Source organism: Cherax quadricarinatus, chromosome 17 (genome assembly GCF_038502225.1).
Source record: "Cherax quadricarinatus isolate ZL_2023a chromosome 17, ASM3850222v1, whole genome shotgun sequence".
NCBI classification, from domain to species: Eukaryota; Metazoa; Arthropoda; class Malacostraca; order Decapoda; family Parastacidae; genus Cherax; species Cherax quadricarinatus.
The window spans coordinates 4,236,790-4,249,600 of record NC_091308.1 but is presented as its reverse complement, the minus strand read 5'-3'; positions in this window follow the sequence as shown (position 1 = coordinate 4,249,600).

Below are 12,811 nucleotides of genomic sequence, written 5' to 3'. Positions count from 1 at the left end.
CGACGTTTCCACTGTCTCTATCCAGCCTTCTTGCTGAGTCACACCCATATAAGTGTTGACACCACTATACTCTAATACAATTACCTCTTTTGCCACCATGAATAAAGTTCTCCGCAGATGCTTCAATGTACCACCCATCTTTTTCTCGCCTTATGGTTCACATAGTGTTTCATAGAGTCATCTGCCGACAAGTCCACACCCGAATATATGAATTTGAGACTCCCTCCCTCCAGTCCGATTTCCAGTCTTTCATTGCCTATAATGTTTGTTACTCTCATCACTTTGCTCTTTTCTATGTTCATTTTTATTTTTCTTCTTTTCCATTCCCTCCCAAATTCCTCCACCAACCTTTACAGCTTCTCTACAAAATCTCTCTGCTTTTCTCTCTCTTCAGAATAACCGAAGAGCAACTGTGACAAATCCCATTATGAATCAAATCCGTTATCACTAATACCACACCTCTCCCCGGCATCCTAACGTTCATTTCTTTTACAACCCCGTCTATCAGTATGTTAAACAGTCATGCTGACATCACACATCCTTCCTGTCCTTAGCCTACTTTTTTATCAGAAAATAACCCCCCTGCTACATACCCTATTCTGAGCCTCATTATCTTACTGCTTGTGGTAACTTCCTATTTCTTCCATACATTTGCAACATCTTTAGTCAAATACTGAGGGGATTAAATTTGAGGCAGCAGGCATAGCAGCGAAGTAAAGACGATGTAATCAGTCCACCAACCTTGGATAAATAGTTTTTCAGGGGGGGGGGCAGTCCTGCAGACTGGAGAAGAGTTCATCTTTATAGTCTGGAACATTGTAAAGCTGAAGCATAAAAATGGAATCTTAAATACTGCTGAAGGTGAGGCGTGAAGGTCTCGAAGACGTAGCGGGAGGCAGGGACCACTAATAGAAGTTGGTATAAACCTTGGTAATAAATACCGACAAGTTGGTTTAGAAAGACACGTAAGCAAACACTATAACATATTTATTAGAAAACGTTTCGGTCCTGGGACCTTGATCACTTCTAACATACAGAGGTAGAAAGACATTATATATATAGGCGGAGAGTGAGATGTGACGCACGTGACCTGAGGAATGTCATAAGAACATAAGAATGGAGGAACACTGTAGAAGGCCTACTGGCCCATGCGAGGCAGGTCCTTATCAAAACAACCTCTGCCTATGATGAGGATGGGTAGACGATGAAATCATGTGACTCCTGTGTTGTTGGGTTGGTGCTGCTTAAGTATCATGTATGCCAATGTTTTTGAAATTTTGTAGTTTCCAGTGTTGCGTTCTATAGTGTCGGTGACGGCGATTAGTGAGGCTTCTAGGCACCGTCGGCGTCTGAGGTCTGGTTCGGTGAGAACGAGTTGTGCCTCGTTCCAGTTCATCAAATGCCCCGTGGAGTCTCTGTGGAGGACACAGGCGTACCTTACATCGTCTCTGTTAGAGGCATTTCGTTGCTCATTCAGGCGGACTGCAAGATCTCTGCCTGTCTCGCCTACATATTTCTTGGGACAGAACCCACAGGGGATAGTGTAGACGCCTGCTGTAGAAGTTAGAGGTGTGGGGCTGCGTTTCGTAGTGAGGTCTTTGATAGAGGATGTGTTTTTGGTGGAAACGTTGATGTTACTCATAGCAAGTGCCCGGCGAGTATTCGTGGCAACATCGCCACATGGGAGTACTATGAACTGTTTAGGGGGCTGTTCTATGGGCGGTTTGTTGAGGATAGCTTGTGCCTTGAGTCTGCAATCTCGGATGAAGAAAGATGGGAACTGAAGACGTGTAAAGGCTTGTGTTATGTAAGTGCATTCTTCTTCTAGAAAACAAGGGCTGGAGATGCGAAGAGCTCTCAAGAAGAAGCCAATGAGGACTCCTCTCTTAGTGCGGGTGTCTTGGTGTGAATAAAAGTGTATAAGATCGTCCTTGTTGGTAGGTTTTCTATACACTTTGAAGAGAAGTTTGTCACTGTCAGGAGATCTGCACAGTAGAACGTCGAGGAAAGGAAGTTTGCCATCATTTTCGAGTTCAAGTGTAAACTTTATTGATGGTTCAACTACATTGATCTTGTTGAGAAGGGCCTGGATATTGAGACGTCTCGGATAAAAAACCAATATATCATCAACGTATCTTAGCCAGGTAACGGTGTTGGGAATGAGGGTGCTGAATTTCTCTGTCTCCAAGTTTTCCATGAAGAGGTTGGCAAGCACAGCACTGAGCGGGCTGCCCATTGCCATCCCAAAGCATTGTTTGTAACAGTTGTCCTGATACTTGAAGAAGTTGAAATTAACACACAGTTCCACTAGATTGATGAAATCTAGAAGAGGTAAAGGGAGGTCGTGGTTTTCAGTGAGCCTCTGTCTCAGAATGTTGATTGCAGCGTCAGTAGGAACGTTGGTAAAGAGGGCTGTGACATCGAAGGAAGCCATGCTTTTGTTTTTGACATTCAGGTTGGAAATTCGGGAGAGAAGGTCACCTGAGTGTTTGAGGTGGGCTTGACTGATAGTGCCCAGAAGCGCTGAAAGGTATTTGGCAAGGTGGCCGGCTAGTCTGTGTGGTGCACTCCCTATGCCCGAAGTGATAGGCCGTAGTGGGATGCCAGGTTTGTGTGTCTTAGGAAGGCCATACAGGCGTGCTGGTTTCGGTTGACCTGGTAAAAGTTTAAGTAGTTTTTTGCCTTGTTCTGATTTTCGTAAGATGCTACGAGCCTTTTGAAGGAAAGTCTGGGTACTTTGAAGTAGCACTGATTCCGATACAGGCTGGTATGTGTTGGCATCGTTGAGAAGATTTAAGACTTTATTGTTGTAGTCGACAGTGTTGAGTAACACCACACCACCTCCTTTGTCAGCGGTTGTAATGACGATATCATCGTTGTTGGCCAAGTTCCTGAGTGCTTGGATGTATCTTCTGGGAATGACCGGTCTTGAAGGCTCAGTAGCTGCAGCAGTGATAATTCCTTGGACAAAGCCCTTTTGAAACTCGGAGTCTCCAAAAGGTTGGTTCTTGGTTACCATATCCACCAGATTATGTTTCTTGTTGATGCCAGTAGTAAACTTGAGCCCTAGGGCTTCTGTCTCGGTGAGGTTAGTGTATAGGAAGATAAGTTATTTATGATTTCTGGTCGTCCCATTTCGCTCCATTTGCTGTGGGAGCACAGGTCTTGTAGTTTTCGTGATAGCTTCAATTTCTGTTGGATGTTGGCAGTGGTAACTTGGCTGAGTATATATTCTGCAGTCCTTCTGTCAGGAGTAGGAAGTGAAGCACGAATCTGAGCGGCACGTAATGAGGCCTCCTTCTGAGCATGTCGCAGTTCATCAGAGCTTTCTCTAAGGTAGGCGTAAACAGCAGGAGAGAAAGGGTGTCTAGATGTGGTCAGTTGTCGAGGAGTGGACCGTGGTATCACCATCTCAGCAATACAGTCTTCTAGGAAGATGTGTCGGTTCCGAAGACTATTAGCTTTGAGTAGGAGAGAAAGGTATTCTCTGTATGCTATGTCCATAGTGTGTTGCAGTGTCAGACAAGATGGTATAGACCTTGGTAATAAATACCGACAAGTTGGTTTAGAAAGACACGTAAGCAAACACTATAACATATTTATTAGAAAACGTTTCGGTCCTGGGACCTTGTTCTTATGACATTCCTCAGGTCACGTGCGTCACATCTCACTCTGGAGTTTACCTGGAGAGAGTTTCGGGGGTCAACGCCCCCGCGGCCCGGTCTGTGACCAGGCCTCCTGGTGGATCAGCCCCTGATCAACCAGGCTGTTGCTGCTGGCTGCACGCAAACCAACGTACGAGCCACAGCCCGGCTGATCAGGAACTGACTTTAGGTGATTGTCCAGTGCCAGCTTGAAGACTGCCAGGGGTCTGTTGGTAATCCCCCTTATGTATGCTGGGAGGCAGTTGAACAGTCTCGGGCCCCTGACACTTATTGTATGGTCTCTTAACGTGCTAGTGACACCCCTGCTTTTCATTGGGGGGATGGTGCATCGTCTGCCAAGTCTTTTGCTTTCATAGTGAGTGATTTTCGTGTGCAAGTTCGGTACTAGTCCCTCTAGGATTTTCCAGGTGTATATAATCATGTATCTCTCCCTCCTGCGTTCCAGGGAATACAGGTTTAGAAACCTCAAGCGCTCCCAGTAATTGAGGTGTTTTATCTCCGTTATGCGGGCCGTGAAAGTTCTCTGTACATTTTCTAGGTCGGCAATTTCACCTGCCTTGAAAGGTGCTGTTAGAGTGCAGCAATATTCCAGCCTAGATAGAACAAGTGACCTGAAGAGTGTCATCATGGGCTTGGCCTCCCTAGTTTTGAAGGTTCTCATTATCCATCCTGTCATTTTTCTAGCAGATGCGATTGATACAATGTTATGGTCCTTGAAGGTGAGATCCTCCGACATAATCACTCTCCGCCTATATATATAATGTCTTTCTACCTCTGTATGTTAGAAGTGATCAAGGTCCCAGGACCGAAACGTTTTCTAATAAATATGTTATAGTGTTTGCTTACGTGTCTTTCTAAACCAACTTGTCGGTATTTATTACCAAGGTTTATACCATCTTGACTGACACTGCAACACACTATGGACATAGCATCCAGAGAATACCTTTCTCTCCTACTCAAAGCTAATAGTCTTCGGAACCGACACATCTTCCTAGAAGACTGTATTGCTGAGATGGTGATACCACGGTCCACTCCTCGACAACTGACCACATCTAGACACCCTTTCTCTCCTGCTGTTTACGCCTACCTTAGAGAAAGCTCTGATGAACTGCGACATGCTCAGAAGGAGGCCTCATTACGTGCCGCTCAGATTCGTGCTTCACTTCCTACTCCTGACAGAAGGACTGCAGAATATATACTCAGCCAAGTTACCACTGCCAACATCCAACAGAAATTGAAGCTATCACGAAAACTACAAGACCTGTGCTCCCACAGCAAATGGAGCGAAATGGGACGACCAGAAATCATAAATAACTTATCTTCCTATACACTAACCTCACCGAGACAGAAGCCCTAGGGCTCAAGTTTACTACTGGCATCAACAAGAAACATAATCTGGTGGATATGGTAACCAAGAACCAACCTTTTGGAGACTCCGAGTTTCAAAAGGGCTTTGTCCAAGGAATTATCACTGCTGCAGCTACTGAGCCTTCAAGACCGGTCATTCCCAGAAGATACATCCAAGCACTCAGGAACTTGGCCAACAACGATGATATCGTCATTACAACCGCTGACAAAGGAGGTGGTGTGGTGTTACTCAACACTGTCGACTACTTAGTTAGGTAAGACACATATGCAACAGTTAGGTATCTTTATTTTGAAACGTTTCGCCTACACAGTAGGCTTCTTCAGTCGAGTACAGAAAAGTTGATAGAAGCAGAAGATACTTGAAGACGATGTAATCAGTCCATCACCCTTAAAGTTTTGAGGTGGTCAGTCCCTCAGTCTGGAGAAGAGCATTGTTCCGTTGTCTGAAACAATATGAGGGTGATGGACTGATTACATCGTCTTCAAGTATCTTCTGCTTCTATCAACTTTTCTGTACTCGACTGAAGAAGCCTACTGTGTAGGCGAAACGTTTCAAAATAAAGATACCTAACTGTTGCATATGTGTCTTACCTAACAATCTGTCGGTATTTTATACCATTTTAATGTTCATTCTGTCAGACACTGCAACACAAGGGTATCTTGGTACAGACCATCTACTTCGACAACCTCTACTAGTGAGAACGGCTGGGTTCGAGAAGGACCTGCCCTCCCAAATCAACCTACGTCTCACCTCCTGGCACTATATAAGGCCCGATTCTGTCACTTCAACTTCATATTGTTTCAGACAACGGAACAATGCTCTTCTCCAGACTGAGGGACTGACCACCTCAAAACTTTAAGGGTGATGGACTGATTACATCGTCTTCAAGTATCTTCTGCTTCTATCAACTTTTCTGTACTCGACTGAAGAAGCCTACTGTGTAGGCGAAACGTTTCAAAATAAAGATACCTAACTGTTGCATATGTGTCTTACCTAACTAAGTAGTCGACAGTGTTGAGTAACACCACACCACCTCCTTTGTCAGCGGTTGTAATGACGATATCATCGTTGTTGGCCAAGTTCCTGAGTGCTTGGATGTATCTTCTGGGAATGACCGGTCTTGAAGGCTCAGTAGCTGCAGCAGTGATAATTCCTTGGACAAAGCCCTTTTGAAACTCGGAGTCTCCAAAAGGTTGGTTCTTGGTTACCATATCCACCAGATTATGTTTCTTGTTGATGCCAGTAGTAAACTTGAGCCCTAGGGCTTCTGTCTCGGTGAGGTTAGTGTATAGGAAGATAAGTTATTTATGATTTCTGGTCGTCCCATTTCGCTCCATTTGCTGTGGGAGCACAGGTCTTGTAGTTTTCGTGATAGCTTCAATTTCTGTTGGATGTTGGCAGTGGTAACTTGGCTGAGTATATATTCTGCAGTCCTTCTGTCAGGAGTAGGAAGTGAAGCACGAATCTGAGCGGCACGTAATGAGGCCTCCTTCTGAGCATGTCGCAGTTCATCAGAGCTTTCTCTAAGGTAGGCGTAAACAGCAGGAGAGAAAGGGTGTCTAGATGTGGTCAGTTGTCGAGGAGTGGACCGTGGTATCACCATCTCAGCAATACAGTCTTCTAGGAAGATGTGTCGGTTCCGAAGACTATTAGCTTTGAGTAGGAGAGAAAGGTATTCTCTGGATGCTATGTCCATAGTGTGTTGCAGTGTCAGTCAAGATGGTATAAACCTTGGTAATAAATACCGACAAGTTGGTTTAGAAAGACACGTAAGCAAACACTATAACATATTTATTAGAAAACGTTTCGGTCCTGGGACCTTGATCACTTCTAACATACAGAGGTAGAAAGACATTATATATATAGGCGGAGAGTGATTATGTCGGAGGATCTCACCTTCAAGGACCATAACATTGTATCAATCGCATCTGCTAGAAAAATGACAGGATGGATAATGAGAACCTTCAAAACTAGGGAGGCCAAGCCCATGATGACACTCTTCAGGTCACTTGTTCTATCTAGGCTGGAATATTGCTGCACTCTAACAGCACCTTTCAAGGCAGGTGAAATTGCCGACCTAGAAAATGTACAGAGAACTTTCACGGCCCGCATAACGGAGATAAAACACCTCAATTACTGGGAGCGCTTGAGGTTTCTAAACCTGTATTCCCTGGAACGCAGGAGGGAGAGATACATGATTATATACACCTGGAAAATCCTAGAGGGACTAGTACCGAACTTGCACACGAAAATCACTCACTATGAAAGCAAAAGACTTGGCAGACGATGCACCATCCCCCCAATGAAAAGCAGGGGTGTCACTAGCACGTTAAGAGACCATACAATAAGTGTCAGGGGCCCGAGACTGTTCAACTGCCTCCCAGCATACATAAGGGGGATTACCAACAGACCCCTGGCAGTCTTCAAGCTGGCACTGGACAATCACCTAAAGTCAGTTCCTGATCAGCCGGGCTGTGGCTCGTACGTTGGTTTGCGTGCAGCCAGCAGCAACAGCCTGGTTGATCAGGGGCTGATCCACCAGGAGGCCTGGTCACAGACCGGGCCGCGGGGGCGTTGACCCCCGAAACTCTCTCCAGGTAAACTCCAGAGTGAGATGTGACGCACGTGACCTGAGGAATGTCATAAGAACAAGGTCCCAGGACCGAAACGTTTTCTAATAAATATGTTATAGTGTTTGCTTACGTGTCTTTCTAAACCAACTTGTCGGTATTTATTACCAAGGTCTATACCATCTTGTCTGACACTGCAACACACTATGGACATAGCATACAGAGAATACCTTTCTCTCCTACTCAAAGCTAATAGTCTTCGGAACCGACACATCTTCCTAGAAGACTGTATTGCTGAGATGGTGATACCACGGTCCACTCCTCGACAACTGACCACATCTAGACACCCTTTCTCTCCTGCTGTTTACGCCTACCTTAGAGAAAGCTCTGATGAACTGCGACATGCTCAGAAGGAGGCCTCATTACGTGCCGCTCAGATTCGTGCTTCACTTCCTACTCCTGACAGAAGGACTGCAGAATATATACTCAGCCAAGTTACCACTGCCAACATCCAACAGAAATTGAAGCTATCACGAAAACTACAAGACCTGTGCTCCCACAGCAAATGGAGCGAAATGGGACGACCAGAAATCATAAATAACTTATCTTCCTATACACTAACCTCACCGAGACAGAAGCCCTAGGGCTCAAGTTTACTACTGGCATCAACAAGAAACATAATCTGGTGGATATGGTAACCAAGAACCAACCTTTTGGAGACTCCGAGTTTCAAAAGGGCTTTGTCCAAGGAATTATCACTGCTGCAGCTACTGAGCCTTCAAGACCGGTCATTCCCAGAAGATACATCCAAGCACTCAGGAACTTGGCCAACAACGATGATATCGTCATTACAACCGCTGACAAAGGAGGTGGTGTGGTGTTACTCAACACTGTCGACTACTTAGTTAGGTAAGACACATATGCAACAGTTAGGTATCTTTATTTTGAAACGTTTCGCCTACACAGTAGGCTTCTTCAGTCGAGTACAGAAAAGTTGATAGAAGCAGAAGATACTTGAAGACGATGTAATCAGTCCATCACCCTTAAAGTTTTGAGGTGGTCAGTCCCTCAGTCTGGAGAAGAGCATTGTTCCGTTGTCTGAAACAATATGAAGTTGAAGTGACAGAATCGGGCCTTATATAGTGCCAGGAGGTGAGACGTAGGTTGATTTGGGAGGGCAGGTCCTTCTCGAACCCAGCCGTTCTCACTAGTAGAGGTTGTCGAAGTAGATGGTCTGTACCAAGATACCCTTGTGTTGCAGTGTCTGACAGAATGAACATTAAAATGGTATAAAATACCGACAGATTGTTAGGTAAGACACATATGCAACAGTTAGGTATCTTTATTTTGAAACGTTTCGCCTACACAGTAGGCTTCTTCAGTCGAGTACAGAAAAGTTGATAGAAGCAGAAGATACTTGAAGACGATGTAATCAGTCCATCACCCTCATATTGTTTCAGACAACGGAACAATGCTCTTCTCCAGACTGAGGGACTGACCACCTCAAAACTTTAAGGGTGATGGACTGATTACATCGTCTTCAAGTATCTTCTGCTTCTATCAACTTTTCTGTACTCGACTGAAGAAGCCTACTGTGTAGGCGAAACGTTTCAAAATAAAGATACCTAACTGTTGCATATGTGTCTTACCTAACAATCTGTCGGTATTTTATACCATTTTAATGTTCATTCTGTCAGACACTGCAACACAAGGGTATCTTGGTACAGACCATCTACTTCGACAACCTCTACTAGTGAGAACGGCTGGGTTCGAGAAGGACCTGCCCTCCCAAATCAACCTACGTCTCACCTCCTGGCACTATATAAGGCCCGATTCTGTCACTTCAACTTCATATTGTTTCAGACAACGGAACAATGCTCTTCTCCAGACTGAGGGACTGACCACCTCAAAACTTTAAGGGTGATGGACTGATTACATCGTCTTCAAGTATCTTCTGCTTCTATCAACTTTTCTGTACTCGACTGAAGAAGCCTACTGTGTAGGCGAAACGTTTCAAAATAAAGATACCTAACTGTTGCATATGTGTCTTACCTAACTAAGTAGTCGACAGTGTTGAGTAACACCACACCACCTCCTTTGTCAGCGGTTGTAATGACGATATCATCGTTGTTGGCCAAGTTCCTGAGTGCTTGGATGTATCTTCTGGGAATGACCGGTCTTGAAGGCTCAGTAGCTGCAGCAGTGATAATTCCTTGGACAAAGCCCTTTTGAAACTCGGAGTCTCCAAAAGGTTGGTTCTTGGTTACCATATCCACCAGATTATGTTTCTTGTTGATGCCAGTAGTAAACTTGAGCCCTAGGGCTTCTGTCTCGGTGAGGTTAGTGTATAGGAAGATAAGTTATTTATGATTTCTGGTCGTCCCATTTCGCTCCATTTGCTGTGGGAGCACAGGTCTTGTAGTTTTCGTGATAGCTTCAATTTCTGTTGGATGTTGGCAGTGGTAACTTGGCTGAGTATATATTCTGCAGTCCTTCTGTCAGGAGTAGGAAGTGAAGCACGAATCTGAGCGGCACGTAATGAGGCCTCCTTCTGAGCATGTCGCAGTTCATCAGAGCTTTCTCTAAGGTAGGCGTAAACAGCAGGAGAGAAAGGGTGTCTAGATGTGGTCAGTTGTCGAGGAGTGGACCGTGGTATCACCATCTCAGCAATACAGTCTTCTAGGAAGATGTGTCGGTTCCGAAGACTATTAGCTTTGAGTAGGAGAGAAAGGTATTCTCTGGATGCTATGTCCATAGTGTGTTGCAGTGTCAGTCAAGATGGTATAAACCTTGGTAATAAATACCGACAAGTTGGTTTAGAAAGACACGTAAGCAAACACTATAACATATTTATTAGAAAACGTTTCGGTCCTGGGACCTTGATCACTTCTAACATACAGAGGTAGAAAGACATTATATATATAGGCGGAGAGTGATTATGTCGGAGGATCTCACCTTCAAGGACCATAACATTGTATCAATCGCATCTGCTAGAAAAATGACAGGATGGATAATGAGAACCTTCAAAACTAGGGAGGCCAAGCCCATGATGACACTCTTCAGGTCACTTGTTCTATCTAGGCTGGAATATTGCTGCACTCTAACAGCACCTTTCAAGGCAGGTGAAATTGCCGACCTAGAAAATGTACAGAGAACTTTCACGGCCCGCATAACGGAGATAAAACACCTCAATTACTGGGAGCGCTTGAGGTTTCTAAACCTGTATTCCCTGGAACGCAGGAGGGAGAGATACATGATTATATACACCTGGAAAATCCTAGAGGGACTAGTACCGAACTTGCACACGAAAATCACTCACTATGAAAGCAAAAGACTTGGCAGACGATGCACCATCCCCCCAATGAAAAGCAGGGGTGTCACTAGCACGTTAAGAGACCATACAATAAGTGTCAGGGGCCCGAGACTGTTCAACTGCCTCCCAGCATACATAAGGGGGATTACCAACAGACCCCTGGCAGTCTTCAAGCTGGCACTGGACAATCACCTAAAGTCAGTTCCTGATCAGCCGGGCTGTGGCTCGTACGTTGGTTTGCGTGCAGCCAGCAGCAACAGCCTGGTTGATCAGGGGCTGATCCACCAGGAGGCCTGGTCACAGACCGGGCCGCGGGGGCGTTGACCCCCGAAACTCTCTCCAGGTAAACTCCAGAGTGAGATGTGACGCACGTGACCTGAGGAATGTCATAAGAACAAGGTCCCAGGACCGAAACGTTTTCTAATAAATATGTTATAGTGTTTGCTTACGTGTCTTTCTAAACCAACTTGTCGGTATTTATTACCAAGGTCTATACCATCTTGTCTGACACTGCAACACACTATGGACATAGCATACAGAGAATACCTTTCTCTCCTACTCAAAGCTAATAGTCTTCGGAACCGACACATCTTCCTAGAAGACTGTATTGCTGAGATGGTGATACCACGGTCCACTCCTCGACAACTGACCACATCTAGACACCCTTTCTCTCCTGCTGTTTACGCCTACCTTAGAGAAAGCTCTGATGAACTGCGACATGCTCAGAAGGAGGCCTCATTACGTGCCGCTCAGATTCGTGCTTCACTTCCTACTCCTGACAGAAGGACTGCAGAATATATACTCAGCCAAGTTACCACTGCCAACATCCAACAGAAATTGAAGCTATCACGAAAACTACAAGACCTGTGCTCCCACAGCAAATGGAGCGAAATGGGACGACCAGAAATCATAAATAACTTATCTTCCTATACACTAACCTCACCGAGACAGAAGCCCTAGGGCTCAAGTTTACTACTGGCATCAACAAGAAACATAATCTGGTGGATATGGTAACCAAGAACCAACCTTTTGGAGACTCCGAGTTTCAAAAGGGCTTTGTCCAAGGAATTATCACTGCTGCAGCTACTGAGCCTTCAAGACCGGTCATTCCCAGAAGATACATCCAAGCACTCAGGAACTTGGCCAACAACGATGATATCGTCATTACAACCGCTGACAAAGGAGGTGGTGTGGTGTTACTCAACACTGTCGACTACTTAGTTAGGTAAGACACATATGCAACAGTTAGGTATCTTTATTTTGAAACGTTTCGCCTACACAGTAGGCTTCTTCAGTCGAGTACAGAAAAGTTGATAGAAGCAGAAGATACTTGAAGACGATGTAATCAGTCCATCACCCTTAAAGTTTTGAGGTGGTCAGTCCCTCAGTCTGGAGAAGAGCATTGTTCCGTTGTCTGAAACAATATGAAGTTGAAGTGACAGAATCGGGCCTTATATAGTGCCAGGAGGTGAGACGTAGGTTGATTTGGGAGGGCAGGTCCTTCTCGAACCCAGCCGTTCTCACTAGTAGAGGTTGTCGAAGTAGATGGTCTGTACCAAGATACCCTTGTGTTGCAGTGTCTGACAGAATGAACATTAAAATGGTATAAAATACCGACAGATTGTTAGGTAAGACACATATGCAACAGTTAGGTATCTTTATTTTGAAACGTTTCGCCTACACAGTAGGCTTCTTCAGTCGAGTACAGAAAAGTTGATAGAAGCAGAAGATACTTGAAGACGATGTAATCAGTCCATCACCCTCATATTGTTTCAGACAACGGAACAATGCTCTTCTCCAGACTGAGGGACTGACCACCTCAAAACTTTAAGGGTGATGGACTGATTACATCGTCTTCAAGTATCTTCTGCTTCTATCAACTTTTCTGTACTCG